Below are 23,748 nucleotides of genomic sequence, written 5' to 3'. Positions count from 1 at the left end.
GGAAGGTGTTGACTTGTTTTAAGCTGGGAAGTGACATGACTGAATTTGAGTTTTAAATGATTACTCTGACCTTCAAGTTCCTCACCTGAAAATCAGACTCATATCACCTACTTTTTAGGTTTTTCTTAGGTGAGAGCCATTGTTATCTTATTTTTCTTAAGATATTTTCACTTATTTTTAAAAATATTTATTTTTTAGTTATGATTGATACAGAATCATTATATATATTCATGGGGAGCAATGTGATGATTTGATACACGTGTAAATTTTGTAACGATCACATCAGAGCAGACCTCTAAGACAAAACCCGAAATATCAAAAGGGGCTGACCCATGGAGAGGGCAGATTTACACTCCTGGGCATAGGAACTAGATAAGTTGGTCTTCGTTGTTGTTATTGTTGTTGGTGGGTTTTTTTTTCCTTAGTTGTTTGTTTTGCAAACTGAAGTTTGAGTAGCTTGAGATTTGGTCAAGGTCTACTCTGTCAGAACTGATCTCTACTTCTGGCAGCTAAAACGCCTGATCATCCAGTGGTGATATTTTACAGAGATGAACAGGCTGCCTAGAGGAGTGGGAAACCAGCCAGATACCCCCATCCTGGTTTGACCCTGCCTCATGGAAGGGACATGACATGGAAGACCACAATATGAAGGACTCTGAAATAATCAAAGCAAATGGCACCTTTTCCTGGAAGGTAACAGCAGCCCAGAGGGGGGAAGGAAGAGTCTGAAGTGACAGGAGAGTTAGCATCAAAATTGATTTTAGAGCTCAAGTCTCCTAACCTAAGTCTGGAGTTCATTCCCCTACACTTACTTGTCAAAAAGGGCAACTCCCGTATTGGAGGATGTGCCCCGTCAGGGAGCCTTTGAACTCATCTTCTGCCAAAGTCAGGTTTCAGCAACTTCACTGTTGCTAAACTACTCGCCCTGGGGAGGTGAATGTGCTTGTGAAGTGAATGGAAATTCACTCTTCCTGACTGCCAACCCAGCACACAGAACTTCTTGCTTTGGCAGAATAAGGAGGTAGCTGTGTTCTAGACTGGGAGTGCTGGGATAAGCTGCTTACACTTAACTCAGAGTAGTGCTCAAAGGGCCAGAAGACATTATCTGGCATTCAACATCAACCTTAACAGAGGAGGTACCCAAGCCCAGAGGGCAAATGACTTGCCTGATATCACATGGAATGCATGGCAGAGCCAGAATGAGGTCCCAGGTCTCCTAACTCCTGGTCCAGTGCTCTTTTCAGCATTCTGTGCCACCCCTCCTCTTCAACACTGCTTTGAAACTGCATTCTGCCTCCTTCTAGAGCATGCATGTCCAAGTGCTGGCATCAAACCTCATTTCTCCCAATCCCTTTGCAGGGTGTTCCCAAAAGCATCCCCAAAAGAGCTTGCTGATTTTAGAAGCAGAAATGCTTTACAGTTGCCTAATGGTAATTCCTAGGTAAGATGCACTGAATACCCCCAATGAAAATGTATTTAGTATGTCTTACATAGGAAGGCTCCCCCACCCCCTCCAACACACAAACATACTCCTTGGTTCATTTTTCAATCACTCAGTTTCTTTGAGTTTCTAAATAGGTAAACCATTAGTTCTTCCTTTAGCATGGATGGGGCTGGGAAGGTGGCTCATGTGCGTATGTATGGTATAGTTCCTCATTTGGCTCAAAACAATCAACAAAAAATCAGGTATTTTTATTCATCCCATTTTACAGATGCACACATTTAACCATTCTCCAGATGCAGTAATTACGTCACTATACTATTCCAGACACTGTGCTAAGCAGAGTTCCTATTCTCAGGGAGATGGCACTATGTCAGAATGGAGAAACTAAAGACCAGAAAGTTGAAATGACCCGCCCAAACTTGTTCTACAGTAAGCCAAGCCATGAATCAGTCTCTTTTTTAAATCTCATACTCTATCCTTGGCACTGAGTTACAGCTTGTTAAGATTGAGGCTGGGACAAGATGACACCCAGGGGAGGGACTCATTCATCTTCTTTGTCCTTTCTGAATCTTAGAGTGATTCTAGGGCAAGAAAATCATCTCTTCTTGCAAATGACTGGTATGCAGTAGCTCCCTACAAACGATGCCATGATTAGGCAGAAAGGAGAGAAAATCAGCAAGCTGAACCTGTGTTTGTCTGTCTGAGAGAGAAAGAGAGAGGGAGAGAGAGACCAATGCTGCAAGAATGGGCCTGAGGAGTCATAAATATCTAGGAACTTGTTATTGTGACAAGGGAAGGGCCTTCCCTCCCTGTACTCACACACTTGGCCCCTGTGTGGAGGCCCTTCCATCCCATTCCTCCACTCTTTGAGAGTTCCAGAAACCCTTCTCCAGCACCCTGGTTCTTCCTTGCCCAAAGTGAAGGCTGCAGCTCCCCTAGCCATCCCAAGCATGTACATAGTTTGCAGAGAACATGTGCATTTGTTTTTCAAAAATGAAAAGTCTATCAGAGTGGAGATTATGGAAGTGGAGAGAACTGACAAGAAGGACATTTGGGCATGAAAGACATTTGCCTGGGGCTTCACATTTGGATTTAGCCTCAAATTTAGACTTTTGATTCCTAAATGAGGTTATGTAAACAGATGTGGCCATTTTGGGATATTTGAGACAGAGATTTGTTAAATGCAAATATTTAGCACAGTCCACCTTTTTTTTTCCCCAGCCCACCATTCTGTAATCCTGTTTTATCATTTCTCAGAATAACAGCCCTGAAAATGGGAGTCCTATTTGACTTGGAGAGACCACCTCTGGGAAGTCAAATGAACAGAGACTATCGCCCTCACTCCACAGATGGAGAAACTGAGATCCAGAGCCCTCAGCTCAGCATCATCTAAAAGAACAACCATATCCCTTGTGTCTAGCGGCAGCCTAGAGATGCCCCAAGGCTGCATCATCCAATATGAAAGCCACCAGCCACACTAGGTTATTGTGTGCCTGCAGTGTGGCAGGTCTGAAATGAGAATGACTGTCAATGTAAAGTACTTATCAGAGTCCTGAAGACTTAGCTCAAAAAAAGAATATAAAATATCTCTTTAATAACTTTTTATACGTATTACATGTTGAAATGATATTATTTTGGATATATTGGGTTAAATAAAAGACATTATAAGAACTAATTCCACCCCTTGCTTTTAACTTTTTAAAATGTGACTATTAGAAAAATTTGAATCACATATGAGGCTCACATTATATTTCTATTAGGCAGCGCTGCTCTGAGGGAAGTAAGTACCATTTATCCCAAGCACATGCTGGTTTATATTGCAGCAGGGGGCATTTCTGCTAAATGTTTAAAAACAGGCCTTGAGGAGTTTAGATCAGCTCTTGCCCATCTCATTGGCAATGACCTGAATTTGGGGATTGGAATGAGCTAGAGCTTTCAGAACCCCAGCCTTATTTCTCTATTTCTGAATGTACAGATATCCATTGAGTGAGGTCAGGGCAGTAATGGGAGGGGTGCATGAGGAGCTAACATTTTGAATGAGACCATCACACTAAATGCAGGCTTACTCCCTATAAATCACCTTGATTTGTCACCAAATGAGATGACAAAATGAGACATCCAGGCGGAAATGAAATTCCCGCTGTAACAGCAGCATCGACCCACTCTGACTTGCAGTGCACAGAGGGTTGTCACACATGAGTTTGAGCACCAGAGTATCAGGGGAGGCTCCACATATCTGGTTTTGCTCCTGGGCTGGTGGGCAGGGGTGAGTCAGCCCTTAACTATTGGGCAGTGGGGATATGAATCACCTGGGCATTCCTTAGGTTGGGCTTTACCCAGGGCTCAGGGAAAATGTTCCGAGGTGACTTTGATCTATCTGGGGCTGGACCTTTGAGTTCAGACTGTGGAACAATTTTGATATAACCCAAATGAGCGCTGGTAAAGAAGAGCACCAGCCCCTGTGGTGCCAGCAAGCTCTAAACCCTCTAGTGGCCTCCCCTTCTGAAAAGAACTCCACCACGGGGCTGTATCCTGGGTGCTCAAGCTGTGCACAGTCCATCTGGAGACCAAAGTGCAGCTGATTCTGTCCTTTGTTCTCTGGGACCTTGAGTTATCCCTCCATGTCTCTGGGACTGATGCCTTCTTTTGATCAACTGTATTGACGTTGGCCTAGATGATGTCTCAGGGTTTTTTCAACTCTGACACATGCCCTATGATGTGATTCTAACACACACAGATACGCACGAACATACAAAAACACACAGAGAGGCACACAGAAACAGACACCCACCCACACACAGAAATACACACAGGGATATACACAGACATAACCACACAGACACACAGACATGTACAGAGAAACACCCATACAAACACTCAGACCCATAGATACACACACAGACACACCCACCCACACACAACCCACTGATTCAAGTGGCTACAAAAACCTAAACAACTTACCAATAAAACACTCCAGGCTCCTTCAATCCACTGCAACCCCTGCTCAGAGTGTTGTCTTAATTAATGCTTCTAGTCAGACACATGCACAAACACACATACACAGACACACACAGATTCCTCCAGTCAGACACATGCACACGCACACACACATACCTCTAGTCAGACACACACACACACATAGACACATACAGATGCCAAAGTCAGACACATGCACACATACACACACACACAGATGCCTCCAGACACATGAACACACATAGACACACACATACACACACAGATGCCTCCAGTCTCTCTCTCTCACACACACACACACAGACACACACATGCCTCCAGGCAGACACATGCACACACACACAGACACACACAGAAGCCTCCAGACACATGAATACACATAGACACACACATACACACAGATGCCTCCAGTCACACATACACACACACACAGAGACACACACGTGCCTCCAGGCAGACACATGCACACACACACACAGACACACACAGATGCCTTGAGTCAGACACAGGCACACACACACACACATAGACACATAGAGATGCCTCCAGTCAAACATGCACAGATGCACACACACATAGACATATACAGACACAGACCCACAGACACACTGAAACAGAAACGCAGCCACGCACATAGACGCACATACCGTGGCCCTTTCTGTTTTCATGCCCGTCACTTCCTCCTACCTGCCCCCAGCCTTCCTTCCCACTTAAGGTCTATTTTTTTAGGCTCAGGTCACTCACTGAGGCAAAGACTACACTCTATTTTGCAGGTAACTCCCAGCAACATATCCAGTTCGCAGACAACACTGGCTACCTCTCCACCTCCCATTCATAGCCCAATGTCTTTAACCTCCCCCTCCCATGGCTTCTTCTCAACAACCTACAATGTGTTTGAATTCCCTACATGCTAGAAATCCTCCATTCCCCGCCCTCCTCCCTAGCCCATCTCTCCTTCCCTTTGCCACTGAGCTCCTTGAAGGAGAGGTTAATAGGCATGGCCTCCGCCTCCACTCCTCCCAGCACTCCTCAGCCCTCTGCCTCCACCGCTCCGTGGAAACCTCTCCACCAAAGTCACAAAGGGGCTCTCTAATTGCCAAATCAAATGCACCCTTTTAGTCCTCGTATTACCAGACTTTTAAGTAGCATCTGACCCCATGGCTCGCTCCCTTCTGGCTCCTGTGACACCACTCACCCCACTCCCCGCCCCTTCTCTGAGTGCTCCTTCTCAGTCTTCAGCAGTTTACCCTTCAGACACTCCTGTGTCCCAAGGTCCTGGCCTCAGCCCTCATGGACAACTGTGCCTTGCACCTGACATCTCAGGTCAATAGCAGTCAGTTGGGCATTTTCACTCATGGTTCCTGCAGGCACCTCCAGGAGGCCAGACTGAACTTACCAACCTTTCTCTGTTCTGCCACCACCTCCCTCCTTCCTCCCTCCCCTTATTTTGGTTATTTGCACCACCATCCCTGCCTGACACCAAGCCAGGGGGAGTCTAGAAGTCAATCCAGATTTCCTTCCCATTCCTTGTAATCCATTGCATTCAAGCGGTCACGGAAACCTGAACACCTCATTGATGAGAAACTCCAGGCCCCCGAACCACCATGACCCAACCCACAGAAATATCTCGATGCCTCCAATTGTAACATGCCATCCCAAGCCACATTTAGACAGTAGCTACCTGTCTGAAGGATGCAGTCCCAGCATCTTTATAGCCAATCTCCACTAAACGTCTCAGCCTTCTCTGGTGCCACTCCCTTGAACATATGCAATACCACGGATTTTCCAGACTATTTTTACTCTAACATTTTCATGCTGTTGCCTGTCCCACAACTGGCCTGGGTACTGCTACAGGCTGCATGGCCTCCCTGTGATTCTTGGTCTGCTTTAAATAATTAAATATTCAACACCACTGTTGCCCCCTTTAGGGAGCTTTTCCTGATAAGCCCTCTCAGCCTTTAGAAAGGGTTAAATGCCTCTTTCTGGTCTCAGAGTGCCCTGTTTAGATTTTCAGTATAACCCTTATGCGGCCCAATATCACCTTAGATTTGCATTTTTTTTCTCTCCTACTATATTGAACTCCTTATGGACAGAGACTGATTTTTTTTTTTTCTAAATTCCCAGAGACCACCACAGTCACAGTACATAGAAAATGTTTATTGAATAAATGAATGAATGAATGAGGCAAACTAACTCAGCCCAGGGAAAGAGTTCAGGTCTCACTCAGAGCCCTGCTTTTTTCCTGGGAAGGTCAAGCGCTAGTGTGGGTTCCTGGTGACACCTAGCAACAGTTGCCATGACAACAGAAAGCACCATTTTCTCAGGGCAATGTCCCCCACTTCCCCACCTGGCTCTGGAGGAGGCAGCCCCCCTGCTTTGAGTCAGGAAGCAGTGAGGGGGACAGCCTCACTGAAATAGTTGATCATGTGCCCTGGCTCAACCCCCCTGGGGAGGGGATCCTGATGGAAAGGGAGAAAATTGGATTTGATGGAATCAGATGTGCCTGGGAGCTCCAGGCAAAGAAAGGAAGGATAGAGGGGGGCCAACTGGCAGTGGAATCCTGGGGTAACCAGAGGGAGAGTTTGTCAGAGGAGTCTTCATGTCAACAGGGAGCTGAGACGAGATGCTGTCCCTGGGGTTGGGTGGAACACAGCATAGGAAGGGTGGGAAAGAGTGGGCCTGAGAGATCCGACTGGAACACAGACTGTAGAACTAGAATGCTCCACCTCCCAGGCCCACCCTCTTCCAGGTCCTCTGCAAGGGTCTCTTCCTGGGGCAGCTCCTACAGTTCCTAACGGTCCCCTTTGCAATTTGCCATACATGCAATGGAGTCAATAAGACCCTTGAGGAGAGAGGTTGTTTCTGTTTTAACCATCCCTGCATTCCCAGTGCCTAGCATAGAAGATGCAGAATAAGGAGTTTATGAACAAATGAAAGGCTGTGCTGAGACAAGATGAGGGGCTTCAGGGCTAGGTGGCCAGGAAGAGAAGCCACTGAAGGCCTATTCCTTGCCAGTCACACCACATGGGTGCTGTTATGGAAGATGAGGAAACTGGGGCTCTGAGAGGGTAAGTCACTTCTCCAGGCCACATTGCTAAAGGGTAGAGTCAGCATATGAAGAGGCTTCTGACTGGAGGGCCCGGGACTTCTCTTTACCTGGTTTCCTTGTCCTACCTTTACCCTCAGACATGTGCATGCACTCTCCAGGCAGGGGGCACCTGAATAATAGATCAGATGGCCTCTGCTTTCTTTACCCCGTGGCCCTCAGTGTGCCTGGCCCTGATAGATAAGGGGTATGGGATACATTGTGGACAGATGGACACCAGGCAGGTTCAAAGCAGGGAGTCTGCCAGTCTATCTGGCTAAGAGACCTTAGGATAGCCAGCACACCAGAGGGGAGAGTCAACTAACTTGGTAAAGGGAGTCTCCCCTTCCCTTTCTCCTCTCCTAGAGCTGCTCTTGGTTCATTACCGGACATGGTGATAGTTTGGAGGAGTAATAAAGGAAATTCCCATTTATTGGGTACTTACTATGTGCCAGGCGCTATTCTCAGCTCTTTATGTGAATTAACTTACTTCATGCTTTCAATAACCTAAATGAGGTAAGTAATGCTTTTAATCTGCTTCTACAGGAGAGGAAATCAAGGCACAGAGAGGTTAACTTGATGGTCACACATAGCTACCATGTGGCAAGGCTCCAGATGTGAAACCAGGTGGTTTGGCCGGAGCCTGTGCTCTAACCATTATGCCACTCTTCCTCCCTCATCTGGCAGTAAGTTTCTGGGCTTTGCATTCAGTTTGGGGTGCCACCATCAGGAGCTCGAGACATTGGCTACGCTATGTAACCTCCCTGAGCAGAATGCAGGGAGTGGGTAAAGTAATAAAGGGTGCCCTAAATATGAACTCCTTTTCTCAGGCTTTGGGTAGCTTCCAGGCTCCGTCCACAGACACCTAGGTGCAAGGCCCAGCCCTGCTCTGCTCTCAAACACCAAACGTGGCCACAGGCAGGCAGGAACCAAGCAGCTTCAGCACAGAAGCCTAGAACACCCTAGCTGCCAATCTGGTCCAGACCTTGAGGCCCACTTCTGAAAACTGAGCCCTTGAACCTCTGCTTCCTTATCTCTGAAATGGGGACATTGATAGCTCCCCATGCATGTTGCAAGGCTTAATGGGAACGATGCATATAGAATGCTTGGCATATGTTAGGTACTCACTCACAATTAGTAGTTTCTTTTATCCCAGATCCCTCCGACTTAATCCTCTTGGAAATAATATCGCTGCTTTTTTTTTTTTTTTTTTTTTTTTTACAGAGTCTTGCTCTGTCACCCAGGCTGATGTGCACTGGCACAATCACGGCTCACTGAATCCTCGACCTCACAGGCTCAAACAATCCTCCCACTTCAGCCTTCCAAGTAGCTGGGACTACAGGTGTGCACCAACCACACTTCGCTAATTTTTCTTTTTTCTGCCTTTTTTTTTTTTTTTTTTTTTTTGTAGATACGGGGCTTTGTTACATTGCCCAGGCTGGTCTCAAACTCCTGGGCTCAAGAGATCTGTCTGCCTTGGCCTCCCCAAGTGCTGGGACTACAGGGATGAGCAACTGTGCCTAGCCTATCCCCGCTCTTCATCTTTTAAGTCTGGGGCTACAATTTGGGGTGACAGAAAGGCTCTTACTTCCAATGTGCAAGGGTAGAGACTCCAGTTTAAACCTCATCACAGTCCAGTTTCCCTGTAGTGGTCTTGGGCTGCCCTGTCAAGGTTTGAGTTCACAGCTGAATTCCACAGGAAAGGCAAGGCTCCCATAGCTGAGAGCCTACCAGGGATTCTAGGCCAAAGAATGTTGAGTGTGATCCTGTTGGAGTGCCATCCGGCCAGGCCATGTATGGCTCATCTCAGCTTCATGAGGCCCAGGGGCGAGGCTCTGCTATAGAGCATCTGCTCTCCTATCTCAGAGCCTGCTGCCTCCTCCCTTCTCACAGGGATGTTGTAGAATTTTTTTACAATAAGCCCTCATCTTCATCATTTCAAAAATCTCATGTTCTGGAGAAATCAGCTACCCTATGATGGCCACAGAAGAGTACATGAATGAGAAAACTCTAATTCTATATTCCTTTCGTAATAAGATTTTCTTAGCATGTTTTAGGTTTGGACTTTGCCAACTCCTTTGGTCCTTGTGAAATAGTAAGACGTTTAGGTTAAACAAAATAAAAAACAAACAAACAAAACATTTTACTAGTTGTGTGACCTTGGGCAAATGCCCAACCTCTTAAGATTCAGTTTCTCTTTTTATAAAATGGGGAGAAGACCAACTCATGTGCCTACCATGAGGCTCACATGGGATAATACATTTTAAGTATATACAGCAGATGCTGCAATGGTCACAAAACTCTTTTTATATTGGACTGTCAAAATAAATGTACCTCTCAAAACATAAAATGAACATGTCCTTTCGTCCAGAACATGCAAACAATATCCATCGATATGTAAGCAAAAGTATAAGATGTGCTCATATGTATATTCAGGGTTAGAAACAATGCAACTGCCCATGGCCAGGCGCAGTGGCTCATGCCTGTAATCCCAGCACTTTGGGAGGCCGAGGCAGGTGGATCACCAGGTCAGGAGATCGAGACCGTCCTGGATAACACGGTGAAACCCCGTCTCTACTAAAAACACAAAAAATTGGCCAGGCACGGTGGTGGGCACCTGTAGTCTCAGCTACTCGGGAGGCTGAGCCAGGAGAATGGCGTGAACCCGGGAGGCGGAGCTTGCAGTGAGCTGAGATCGCGCCACTACAATCCAGCCTGGACGAAAGAGCGAGACTCCGTCTCAAAAAAAAAAAAAAAAGAAAAAAAGGAAAAAAAAGAAACAATGCAACTGCCCATCATGAATCCATCTTTACAGCGAAACATTATGAAATAGGTCCCCAGATGATGGAAATGTGTTTGAGATAAACAAATAGTGAAAATAAAACCCCACCAAAGTGCAAAACAGTATATTTAATACAGTTGCTATATATAAAAAAGGAGATGGTTATAGATATTGGCATAGCTATAGATATGCATGTGTGTGTGTAACCTATCTTTACTGGAAGGATCCAGAAGAAATTTTTAACAGTGTTTAACTTTGAAGAAATGGATTGGGGATCTAGGTGTGGAAGATGACTTTGACTTTCATTTTCTACCCTCCTGCAGTGTTTGGATATTTGTATCATGTTTATATGTTACTTTTAAACAATTGGAAGGATAGATCACAGATAAACAACAATTGTAAGTGCTTTTAAAAATTTACAAAGCCTAAGATATTCATCAGGATGCTTAACATTTTAGTTTATCAGAATAAAATGAAAACCTGAAATGTGCCTCATTATTTTGGTTATCTATTGCTGTGTTACCAACTACTTTAAAACACAGTGGCTTAAATAGCAATAGTTTTATCACAGGCATACCTTACTTTATTGCACCGTGATTTAATGCACTTCACAGATACTGTGTTTTTTACAAGTTAAAGGTTATGCATGGAGCAAGTCTATCAGCATCATTTGTCAAATAGCATGTGCTCACTTTGTGTTTCTGTCTCACATTTTGGGAATTCTCACAATATTTCAAACTTTTTCATTACCATTATATCTGTTATGGTGATCTGTGATCGGTGACCTTTGATGTTAACTGATGTAATTGTTTGGGGGCATCATGAATCTCACTTATATAAGATGGCAAACTTAATCAATAAATGGTGTATGTGTTCTGACTGCTTAACCAACCAGTCATTCTCCTATCTCTTTCCCTTTCCCCTGGCCTCACTATTCCCTGAGACCCAACAATATTGAAATTAGGCTAATTAAGAACCCTACAATGCTTTCTAAATATTCAAGTGAAAAGAAGAGCAACACATTTCTCACTTTAAATGAAAAGGTAGAAATGATTAAGCTTAGTGAGGAAGGCATGCTGAAAGCCAAAAAAGGCCAAAAGCTAGGCCTCTTGCACCAAAAAGTTAGCCAAGTTGTGAATGCAAAGGAGAAGCTCTTGAAGGAAATTACAAGTGCTATTCCAGTGAACACACAAACGATAAGAAAGTGAAACAGCCTTGTTGCTGATATTCAGAAAGTTTTGGTGGTCTGGATAGAAAATCAAACCAGTAACAGCATTCCCTTAAGCCAAAGCCTAATCCAGAGCAAGGACCCAATGCTCTTCAGTTCTATGACATCTGAGAGAGGTGAGAAAGCTGCAGAAGTAAAGTTTGAAGCTAGCAAAAGTTGGTTCATAAGATTTAGGAAAAGAAACCATCTCCTTGTATGTATCTTTACCTTGCATAAAAGTGCAAGGTGAAGCAGCAAATGCTGATGTGGAAGTTGTGGCTAGTTATTCAGAAGATCTAGCTAAAATAATTGACAAAGGTGACCACACTAAACAGTAGATTTTCTATGTAGATGGAACAGCCTTATATTGGAATAAGATACCATCTAGGACTTCCATAACCCAAAAGGAGAGGTCAATATCTGGCTTCAAAGCTTCAATGAACAGGCTGACTCTCTTGTTAGGCTCTAAATGCAGTCAGAGACTTTAAGTTGAAGCCAATGCTCATTTGATATCTGAAAATCCTAGGGCCCTTAATAATTATACTAAATCTACACTGTCTGTGCTCTGTAAGTGGAACAACAAAGCCTGGATGGCAGTATATCTGTTTATAGCATGGTTTCCTCAATATTTTAAGCACACTGTTGAGATCTACTGCACAAAAACAAATGTTCCTGTAAAAATATTACTGCCATTGACAATGCATCTGGTGACCCAAGAGTTCTGATGAAGACGTACAAGGAGATTGATGTTTTCATGCCTGCTAACACAACAATCATTCTGTAGCCCATGAATCAAAGAGTAATTGTGACTTTCAATTGTTATTATTTAAGAAATTTATTTCATGAGGCTATAGCTGCCACAGATAGTGATTAGTGATTCCTCTCATGAATTTGGGCAAAGTAAATTGAAAATCACCATTCTAGATGTTATTAAGAACATCTGTGATTCATAGGAAGAAGTCAAAATGTTAATATTAACAGAGGTTTGGAAGAAGTTGATTCCAACCCTCATGGGTGACTGTGAGGGTTTCAAGACTTCAGTGAGGAATGTAACTGCAGATGTGGTAGAAATAGCAAGAGAACTACATTTAGAAGTGGAGCTTGAAATGACATATTTCTAAGGTTTAAGAAGAATCATAAAGTTACTTCACTGTAGTTCTCACATTGACTGAATTGCTGCAATCTCATGATATGATCTTAACAGATGAGGGGTTGTTTTTTATAGATGAGCAAATAAAGTGACTTCTTTTTGTTTGTTTTTTTTTTTGAGACGGAGTCTCGCTCTGTCACCCAGGCTGGAGTGCAGTGACGTGATCTTGGCTCACTGCAAGCTCCACCTCCCGGATTCATGCCATTCTCCTGCCTCAGCCTCCTGAGTAGCTGGGACTACAGGCGCCTGCCACCACGCCCAGCTAATTTTTTGTATTTTTTAGTAGAGACGGGGTTTTGCCGTGTTAGCCAGGATGGTCTTGATCTCCTGACCTCATGATCCGCCCTCCTTGGCCTCTCAAAGTGCGGGATTACAGGCTTGAGCCATCACGCCTGGCCAAAAAGTGACTTCTGGAGACAGAATCTACTCCTAGCAAAGACACTGTTGAAATGACAACAAAGGATTGAGAATATTCCATAAACTTAGTCAATAGAGCAGCAGCATGGTTTGAGAGGACTGACTCCAATTTTGAAAGAAGTACTACTGTGGGTAAAATGCAGTCAAACAGCATCGCATGCTACAAATAAATCTTTCATGAAAACAAGAGTCAATCACTGCAGCAAACTTCATTGTTGTCTTATTTTAAGAAATCACCAAAGCCACTCCAACTTTCAGCAACTACCACCCTCCTCAGTCAGAAGCCATCAACACTGAGGCAAGACCCTCCACCAGCAAAAAGATTATAACTGGATGAAGGTTCAGATGATCATTAACATTTTTTAGCAATGAAGCATTTTTAATTAACGTATAAACATTGTTTTATTTAGAAGTAATGCAAATGCACATTTAATAGACTACAGTATAGTGTAACAATAACTTTTATATGCACTGAGGAACCAAGAAATTTGTGCGACTCACTTTATTGTGACATTTGCTTTATTGTGCTCATCTGGAATCAAACCCACAATATCTCCAAAGTATGACTGTATTTGTCATGATTCTGAGATCTGGCCGGGTAGTTCTAACCTGAGCTTGCTCAAGTGGCTGCATTCAGCTCCAAGTTTTCTGAGGCCTGGGCTCAGCTGGGACACCTGGGCCTTTGTCTTCATGGTCTTTCATCTCAGACTTCTTTATGGTATGATTTCCAGGTTCCAAGAGAATAAAACAGAAGCTACAAGGACTCTTGAGGCCTAGACTCCGGAAGCATTACTCCTGCCACACGCTTTGGCCAAAGGAAGCCCCAAAGTGAGACTGGTCTCAGGGATAGGGAAAAATGCCTCATCTCTTGATGTTTTTTGCAAAAAAATTGTGGCTACATTTAATCTACCACACTAATATTAACAGCATAATTGCAGTTTGCATGACCAAAGTCATTATTTTTATCAGTGTCTTTTGCCCTGTTTTCCAGTATCTGGTGGTCCCTGGGCCATAGTAGACCTGGCTCAATAAATACGTGTTGAATGAATGAATAAATGGCTCCACTCCGCCTGGCAGCCTCTTTACTCTAACTGCCTTGACATCTCAGATCTTCAAATGTCATCAACTCCAGTTCAGCTAGCCCTTGAGGGCCACTGCCCCAGATCCAAGTTCAAGAGTATGGCTGAGTTGGGCTCTGGTGGGGAGATCATGGGAGGTAGTTTCCATAGAACTCATCACTGCTTGCTCTCCTTCCCAACCTAACTTCACAAAATCCCTACTCACATGCAGGAACCTTGGGCTCAGTCTATGGCGCATGCCTTGAGAAATCTCCAAGATCACAAACTCTTAATATTGAGTCCCCTTTGCCTCCTCTTCTCTCTAGGTTTGTCCAGACTCAAGGGGCCATGTACTTCTCTCCCTCCCAAACAGGGAAGGAGAGTTAACTGGAGGGTTAACTCCCTGCCAGTTAACTTGGCAGGGAAGGAGCATCACCCCAGCACTCAGGAGACAAGCTTCGCCCAGGCTCACTCTTCATCTGACAGTACGAACTTGGACAACTCACCTTCCACCTCTGGGGCTCAGTTTCCTCAGTAGTGAAATGAAGGACAATGAGGCCCACAGCATCAGCAGAGGGTGGTGTGAACCTCCTCCAATCCAATCACAACAGCTTCAATTCTGACCTCTCTTGTGTTAAAATGTCTTATTTATGTATGCATGTATGTTTAGAGACAAGGTCTCACTCTGGTACCCAGCCTGTGCAGTGGCACGATCATAGTTCACTGTAGCCTCGAACTCCTGGGCTCAAGTGATCCTCCCACCTTAGCCTCTCAAGTAGCTGGGACTATAGGTGCATGCCATCACAACCAGCTTTTTTTTTTTTTTTTTAATTGTTTTGTACAGACTGGGTGTCACCATGTTGCCCAGGCTAGTCTCGAATTCCTGGCCTCAAACAATCCTCCTGCCTCTGCCTTCCAAAGCACTGGGATTACAGGCGTGAGCCACTGCACCTAGCCTTGTAATGTCTTAGAAACAAACAAATAAACAAAACCCAGCTTTGTTGAGATATGATTCACATACCATAGAGTTCACCTAATTAGAGTGTATGATTCAATTAGTTTATTCAACCATCACTGCAATGGAGTGTCTTTGGAAACAGGGGCTCCAGTCCTGAGAAAGAATAACACAAATTTTAAACCACTTCATTGGAAAAGATAGCCTCTAAGGTGCTTTGTAGCTGTGACATGCTGGGGGACTACTTTCTCTGAAGGTAGGGGGCCATGGTGAGTATGTTGGACATGGACCCTGGGCTGGGCCCTCCATACAGGGGAGGGATGGCTGCAGCCTGGGAGAATAATCAGCAGCTGCTCAGTATGCCCTGCGGTGCGGAGGGGAGGCCGGCCTCGGAGTGGCAGTGGCAGCTGCCAGAGGCAGGGTCACACACATACAGAGAGCCTTCTGCTGGAATGACATTGACTGATTAAGCCTCCCTCTCATCTTTCTCCCAGGACCTGCAGCCAAACACGCTGTTTGTTTCATGTATTAAATCCAGAGAAAACCTACCTGAAACAGGCTGAAACAAATAAGTGCTCTAACAGACAGTTACCAAGGAACGGAATTATCTTGTAGCCAACCGCCCACCTTTCACTCAATCTCAGGGCCCCATATCAGGACTGTGAACAGCGATGAGGTGGGGAAGCAGTGAGGCCCGCCTCCTTTGGCAGGCTGTCCCTATTCTCTATCAGTCAGTGGGTGCACTGGACTCTGCTGAGCATCTACAATGAAAGCCAGCACACTGCTGCAGAGCAAAAATGGCTTGGTTTATAACTTAGTTTTGCAGGTTGCTGGTTGTGTGTACTTGGAAGTCATGTAACTTACCAGTGCCTCAGTTTGCTCATCTGTAAGGTAGGCATAGGGATGGAGGCACACCTCAGTTAGAAAATAAATATAAACATGCCTGGCACACAGCAGCATTCAACCACTGTAACTTCCCCACCCTCTTCTCCCTACTAAGAGGAAGCTCTGTGCTCAGCGCTGTGGGAAAGGGCAAGGAAGAGCAAGCTCTGTCCTCAGGGGCTTATAGAACAGTGTGGGAGAAAGGAGGGCAGCAGGTGTGTACAGATAAATAGGTAATAAACAACCAAAGGGAGTCAAGGTGAAAGACAAAAGGATTGGTGAAGGTCACAAGTAAGTCTGCCTTCCACGTTCCTTCCTTCATTACTTCTATCCCCACCACCTGCAGCCTGGCTGGCCGGAACCTGCCATGTCCTCTAGTTCCATCCCCTACAGGCTCAGTCACACTCAGCCCCTGAGCCAATGGGAACCTGACCTGGCAGTGGGGCAAAGATACTTTTGTCAAAAATGTAATCCTAGCACTTTGGGAGGCCAAGGAAGGTAGATCACTTGAGGCCTGGCCAACATGTCGAAACCCTGCCTCTACTAAAAATACAAAAAATTAGCTGGGTGTGGTGGCATGTGCTTGTAGTCCCAGCTACTTGGGAGGCTAAGGCATGAGACTCTCTTGAACCCGGGAAGTGGAGGTTCACTGCAGAATGGCCCTCCTCTACCAAGGATAACCATTCCCTTATCCCTAGAACCTATAGATATGTTACATGGCAAAGCTATCTTGCAGATGCAGGTGAGACCATACACCTCAAAACAGGGAGAGTGCTGGCGTTTATCCAGGTGGGCCCAATCTAATCACATGAGATCTTGAAAGCAGGGAACTTTCTCTCTGAGTCAGACCTGTCGAGCAGAAGAAGTTAGAGAGATTTGAGTGATAGAGGAACTCAATGTACTGTTGTCAGAGGGAGTAATATAGAAAGCATGAGCAAAAACCAGAAGCCTCCAGGAGCAAAGCCCAGCTCCCAGCTGACAACCTCAAGAAAATGAGGACCTCAGTTCTACAACTGCAAGGAACTGAATTTGGCCAACAACCTAAAGGAGCTCAGAAACATTCTTTCCCAGGACCTCCAGGAAGGAATGCAGCCCCACCCGCACCGTGATTTCAGCATCCTGAAACCCTTACTGGAGGCGCTGGTGGAGCTCACCCGGACTTCTGACCTACAGAAACTGAGATAACAAATGTGTATTGTTTTAAGTTGCTAAGTTTATGGTGATTGGTTATATAACAATAGAAAAGTAATACAATCACCATCACACTACCATCACCACCACCACCAAATTATTATCACCCAATACCATGACTGTCACTCCCACCCATTCCTGTCTCCATGTTCCTCACCAGTATCAAGACTACTGCCATCATAAGAATGATACAGTGGACTTTGGGGACTCGGGGAAAAGGCTGGGAGGGTGTCAAGGGATAAAAGACTACACACTGGGTACTGTGTACACTGCTTGGGTGACGGGTGCACCAAAATCTCAGAAATCAGTACTAAAGAACTTACTCATGTAACCAAACACCACCTGCTCTCTAGAAACCTATTGAAATAACAAACAAATTAAAAAAAAAAAAAGACTACTGCCATCACTCCCTACCACCATCACTCAGGGCCCTGCAATCTTGCATAAGTACTAGACTTCAATCTCTCTGGAAAAGTCTATATGGCCCCTGCCCTGGATCTGCCTCTAGCATTATCTGGCCGATACCTGCCTTGGACTCTTGCCAACCAGTTATCAGGTCTGGCCTCTCAACCTAATTCTCACCAGTTCCTTTTCCCTAGGGCAGGGCTCTGGAATCTCAGCCCCCAGGCCTGAGTTTAGTCTTGCCAGTGACTGGTCAGGTCTTTTGGAATCTACAGACCCAGTGTCCACCTGAGGGAGGAAACTCTTGTTCCCTTGAAGCTCCTGCTATTTCTGTCATCTCTCTTCCCCTTCCCCTAAACATGGATCAGATCCCTACAGAGTTAGCAGATGAGATCAGCGTTGAGTTTGCCACACCTTAGAGCAGAGATTCACAGTGTTAGGTCACATAGGGACATCTTAAAAATACTGATGCCCAGACCCAGTCTCAGAAATTATAACTCAACTGACCGGGGATGGAGCCAGGGGTTTTTTTTTGTTGTTGGTTTTGTGTGTGTGTGTTTTTTTTTTTTTTTTTGAGACAGAGTCTAGCTCTGTCACCCGGGCTGGAGTGCAGTGGTGCAATCTCAGCTCACTGCAAACTCCACCTCCTGGGCTCACGCCATTCTCCTGTCTCAGCCTCCCGAGTAGCTGGGACTATAGGCGCCAGCCACCACACCTGGCTCATTTTTTGTATTTTTAGTAGAGACGGGGTTTCACTGTGTTAGCCAGGATGGTCTCGATCTCCTGACCTTGTGATCCGCCCACCTCGGCCTTCCAAAGTGGGGGGTTGGTATTTTTAAAAGTACTCCAGGTGGTTTTTATGTGCAGCCAGGATTAAGCACCACTTCCCTGGGGCTTTATTACTAAGACTCCTCTCTACCTCTGGTCAGTTTCTGCTGTGCCTAACCCTAAACTGATTTTGATTGCTTTGTCTGCACTTGCAGTTCCCAGCATTCTGTACAAGTTCACCCAAAACATTAATGACACCAGACTTGTTTCCTAATTCCCCTCTATCTCTGGCTGTTCCCAGGGTACGGTTTTGGACACAAATTTCCTGCACTTAGGTATCTCCTCCCATCCCACCTATACAACCTGCTCAGAGTTAACCTTTATTTATCCTACATAAAATATTACTAGGAAGTAAGATGGGCAATCGCTGAGGATCCACCCTTGAAATTCTCTATATCTCTTAATAGCTACCACTTAATTAGTATCTGCTATGTGCCAAGAACTATGCTAGACACTTCAACTGTGTAACCCAAATATAATCTAGAGCTCCCACAGTCTGGTCTTCATGCAATTTCCCATGAAAAAAAAAAAAAAAAACAGCCCAGTAGCCAATAGAATATAAAAGCGATTGTGATTTTTACTGATCTTTTGGAATGAAGAAGTGGTTCATTAATAAGCCATAGCAACCCTTGTTAACTCTTCTTTTTACATTCCTCTCTCTGATATGATTTGAATTTGCATCCAGGTCCAAATCTCATGTCAAATTGTAATGCCCAGTGTTGGAGGAGGGTCCTGGTGGGAGGTGACTGGATCATGGGGGCTCTTCTTGTGATAGTGAGTGAGTTCTCATGATATCTGGTTGTTTAAAAGTGTGTGGCACCTCCCCTTTCTCTCTCTTATTCCTTCTCCGGCCACGTAAGACATGTCTGCTCCCCCTCTGCCTTCTGCCATGCTTGTAAGTTCCCTGAGGCCTCATCCACCATGCTTCCTGTACAGCCTGTGGAACTGAGAGTCAATTAAACCTCTTTTCTTTATAAATTACCCAGTCTCGTGTAGTTCTTTACACAATGTGAGAATGAACTAATACACCCTCTATTCGTGCCCCAAATCAACTCCTCATCGCAAAGTTTATCTCCTAACTCACTGACCTTTCTCTTTCTTCTCCTCTTCCTTTCCTTCTGCTTCTATTTGTCTCTTTCCTAAGTAATTCTTGGCTCTTTAGGATACAAATCCCCATGATACTTTCTGCAGTTCTCTGTTTCTCTTTCTCTCTCTCTCTGTCACAAACACACACACACACACACACACACACACACTTCAGATTTTGATTCTGAACTGCTGCAGAGGCTCACGCACTGATCTGGCAGACTTTGCTATCATTTGAATGTGTCCCCTCCAAAATTCAGGCATTGCCAATGTGACAGTATTAGAAGTGGGGCCTTTCAGAGGTGCTTTGTCCATGAGAGCCCCTCCATCATGATGGAACTAAGGCCCTCGTAAAAGAGGCTTCACACAGCATTTGCCTCACTTGCCCTTCCACCCTCCTCACCATGTGAGGACCTCCGGAGGTGCAGCATCAAGGTGCCATCTTGGAAGCAGAGAGTAGCCCTCCCCAGGCAACTGAGTCTGCCAGAGCCTTGACTTTGGACCTCCCAGCCTCCAGAACTGTTAGAAATAAATTTCGGTTCTTTATAAATTACCCAGTCTCAGATATTTTGTTTTAGCTGCACAAAGGGTCTAAGACAGACTCCAAAGACAAGTTCTTTACTGGGTAAATATGGGCAGATGGGGTCACAGTGGATGGAAGACTGCAAATAAAATGTTTGTTATAACTTACTGTAACCCTATAACATACAGATCTAATCTCATTCAACCCTAGTAAAGCCCTATGAGGCAGGTGTTACTACTCTCATTCCACAGATAAAGAAACTTTGACAGAGGGAAACTAATCAAGTCATGCAGGCAGGATTTGAACCCAGGCCTGTCTTACTCTTAACCTATAAATCAGCCAGCTCCTGAAAGGGCTTTATAGAGGGGCCCTTGAGAACCTGGACTCAGTGTATGAAGAGCTGGAAGCCACAAGTATAGACATCCAGCCAGATTGGGCTGCTCAGCACCCACTGGCTGTCTCTCTGACTTCCTGGAGGAGCTATCAAGACTCCCCTTACAGAAACAGCCTCTTCATGTTCCCAACAATGGCTCTTAATCTCAGCACTACTTAGAAACTAATGAGGCAGAAAGGGTTAATTTCAGATCCCCAACACACGCACAAGTGGATCTTGGAGAATCCCTCTCTCTGTAGTTAAAAGGATCTTGTTTTTTCCCTTCTCTTTCTTCCTTTTAGGCAAACCATGCACTGGGCGGTGGCCCCAGGGGAAGGAAGGGTTTCCTGCAGCATGGTCACTGTCGATAGCATTAGCAACTTTGGGCTGTTTTCTTTCCATTTACTTTCCATTTACTTTCCCTCCTGGCACTAAAACCTCATTAGAGCTCTGACAGGAGAGAAATGGCTGGAGTGGAGAAAGAAACTCTTGCATTTCCCAGAAATTCTGCTCTGGGTTTCCATTGCCTGTTTCCTAGCAGGCTGGACCGGCAGTGACCCCAGGAGACATGCTCAAAACCTGGCCAGCGTGGGGAGGGGTGCAGGGCAGGCCTGAGGCCCAACGAGACCCACTTAGTCCCTCTCCGTCCTGCAGGAACTGGATTTCAGAGTCCATTCTTTTGTGGTTTAGGATCATGCACACCTGGATAGGACAGGGTTTACTTGAATCCTCTCTTGGAAGCCATAGTCTGCTGAGCAAATGAATGGTGTAAATGAGGCTGGGGAGTGGGGGAGTGTTTAACCTAATTAAGAGAAACTCTTTTCTCAAGCACTTTAGCACTTTCCCTTTGCACTGTGGAGAATGACTCACTGAATGCAGAGCTGGCCAACACGGGGCCTCTTGGAGGCCCCCAGTGGACAGCACTTTGTTCTCACTACAGAAGTCCCTGTGATCACATAAAGGAAGCAACACTGCTCAGGGGAAATCTCCTGATCACCTTGGCAGAGGCTGAGAGACCAGCTCCTAGACCCTGCTCTGCCTCAAGCAGATCTGAGGCTATTGCCTTGTTCCTTCTGGGCCCCTGAGTCTTCGTCTGGAAGGTATGAAAGCTAGAGAGATTTCTGAGATTCACTGCTGCCCTTGCCGACATTCAGTTTTTGTGGCATGATAGAACCTTTAAAGAATCAGATTAGTTCCATCAACATTTACTGAGCGCTTGCTGTGTGCCAAAATGGTGCTGGGTGTCAAAGATACCCCTATACATTAGAAAGTTGCACCCCCTCATGAAGTGGACTGCTCAGTGTACACCCTTGTTACCCTGAGTGAAGCACTTACACACAAAAGCACCCGACCTTGCATAAACATTCAGGAAGATCCTGGACCCACTAAGTCCCACCTAGCACCTCAGATGACCAATTCCTGGTTTAGATTACCTCAAAGGTTTTCTCAAAGGTTATAATGACTTATATTTCAGAAAAATGTGTTTTTTTGCATTAAATTTTCCTTATTTCCCACTGTTAATTGTAAATAAGACAGCACAAAGCCAATGTAATAGGAGGTTAGGATCGGATTTTAGTTTTAGGTCTGACTTACTAATCCTTTAGCCATGGGGCCTTGAGCCAACCACTTAAACTCTCTAAGCCTCAGTTTCCTTATCAACAAAAGAGGGATAAAATACTGCCCTCATGCATCATGCATGTCAATAAAAGGTCATGAGAATCTAGTGAGACTACGTATTCAAAAGGGCTTCTGAGAGTATAAAAATCAAGAATGATTATAAAATGCCGATGCTGTCTTTACCAGGATTGTGTCTTTATCATAGCAGCTGTGCAACTTTGTCTAAGAAGCTTCACATCTCAGGCTCCTTTTTCTCATCTGTGAAATGGGTATGGTGGGTTTAATCTCACAGAATTCAGAGGGCTGGAGATAGCCTACGCAAAGGTTAACTTTTAAGGGCTCAGTGCACTGAAAGGGCTTACAGAACCTGCAACTGCTTGATGCTACGGTTGTGCAATTATTGGATTTGGAGTCTTGCAATAAGTTTGCTGGTATTTTTTGCAGAGACTGTGGAAAGCAGTCCTTCTTTCTCAGCCACCTTCACTCCTGGAATCTATGTCAAGGTGTGTATTCCCAACAGCAGTATGCCTGCCCTGAAGTCTTAATGAGAATGAGGAGCCCTGTGGCAGCTAGAAGGTGCAGCCGCTAGCCATGCATGAAGTTAATTTAGCTTCTGTAAATGTCTGGCGGTTTAGGTAGCAAGAGACAGGCCTGGCCTGCATAGATGATCCGTGCTCTGCCTTGGAAATGATGGGGGAGAAACAGCTCTCCCAAACCGATGAGTTTCATTCCTGAAGTGACTGCACCATAACCTGGGGAGACTGGGCTTGTTTTCATCTTAAGCTGAAAAGGTTTCCAAAAACAATCATTTCATTGTTTTTCTACTCACTGCTAACTCAATAAAAGTGGTTCTTTTAATTAATTTCATTGTTCCTCATTGTGCTGTTTTTGAACTAATAAAAATGTTCTTTCTGCTCTCTCCATGGCTCTTGCAGCCTCCAGCCATTTCCCAGCATTCATCAACTCCCCAAATGCCAAAGGTGGATGGGATGTCAGACCATTTAAACCAATCCACCTCATTTTGCAGATGAGAAAACTGAGGTCCAGAGAGGGATAGTGACCTATTCAAGGTCACACACTGAATTAGTGGCCAAGTTGGGATTCAAACCCACTTGGGAAAGGCTCGGCCATGCAGCTAACATCTGACAGTTTTTGCACAGACTGCGTTAGAACCTTTCAGCAACTCCTTTCTTTCTATTGATTTTTTCTCAAAAAATCAAAGCAGTAGATAGTTGTAAAAAGAAAATTGGCCTCCAGATTTAACAAAATTACCCAGGAATGTGGCAATCCACACCAAATACCTGTTTAAAGAGAAAACAAAAACACTCCAATGAAATATTAGTAAGAATTCTGAAAATATTAACAATGCCTAGTGCTAACAATGATAAAGTAAAAATAAGAAAGGTGATAAATGTAGTTCAATACCCCAAAAAAGTGGCAATTTAATAATCTGCTCACTGGGTTTCCCAAGTTCCTTCCACTGGCAAAGATGTATTCCTTGGAGAACTAGGAATCAGCAGAGTTTACCCCCACCTGAAAATATCTCAATACCTCCAAGTTTCCACCTGAAAGAGTTATTTGAAGCATTCTCTACTTTTGCAATCATTTAAGTTTGCTGACATCTTTCTAAATATCCTTCCTGGTTACACGGCCATGGGCTTTTATGTCATCACTGGTCAGACTTGTGTTAAGGAGGGATGCTGCCCCCCTATATCCATTTAGTTGCCACCTCTTTGAAAAAAAAAAATCCTGATTTCTAGAGTCACAAGTTA

The 23,748-nt window shown here is 44.8% G+C and overlaps 1 protein-coding gene and 1 pseudogene across 1 annotated transcript in view; one reads left to right on the top strand and one right to left on the bottom strand.

Moving 5' to 3' along the window:
* ASIC2 (acid sensing ion channel subunit 2) overlaps positions 1–23,748 on the bottom strand; it is a 1,138,845-nt gene that overhangs the window by 988,105 nt on the left and 126,992 nt on the right. The gene's annotated exons all lie outside the window — the stretch shown is intronic.
* Positions 11,271–13,417, top strand: LOC129533538 (tigger transposable element-derived protein 1-like; annotated as a pseudogene).

The sequence above is a fragment of the Gorilla gorilla genome, chromosome 4 (assembly GCF_029281585.2).
Source record: "Gorilla gorilla gorilla isolate KB3781 chromosome 4, NHGRI_mGorGor1-v2.1_pri, whole genome shotgun sequence".
Lineage (NCBI taxonomy): Eukaryota > Metazoa > Chordata > Mammalia > Primates > Hominidae > Gorilla > Gorilla gorilla.
Note: the sequence above shows the minus strand (reverse complement) of the source record. Positions and strands in the feature narration are given on the sequence as shown.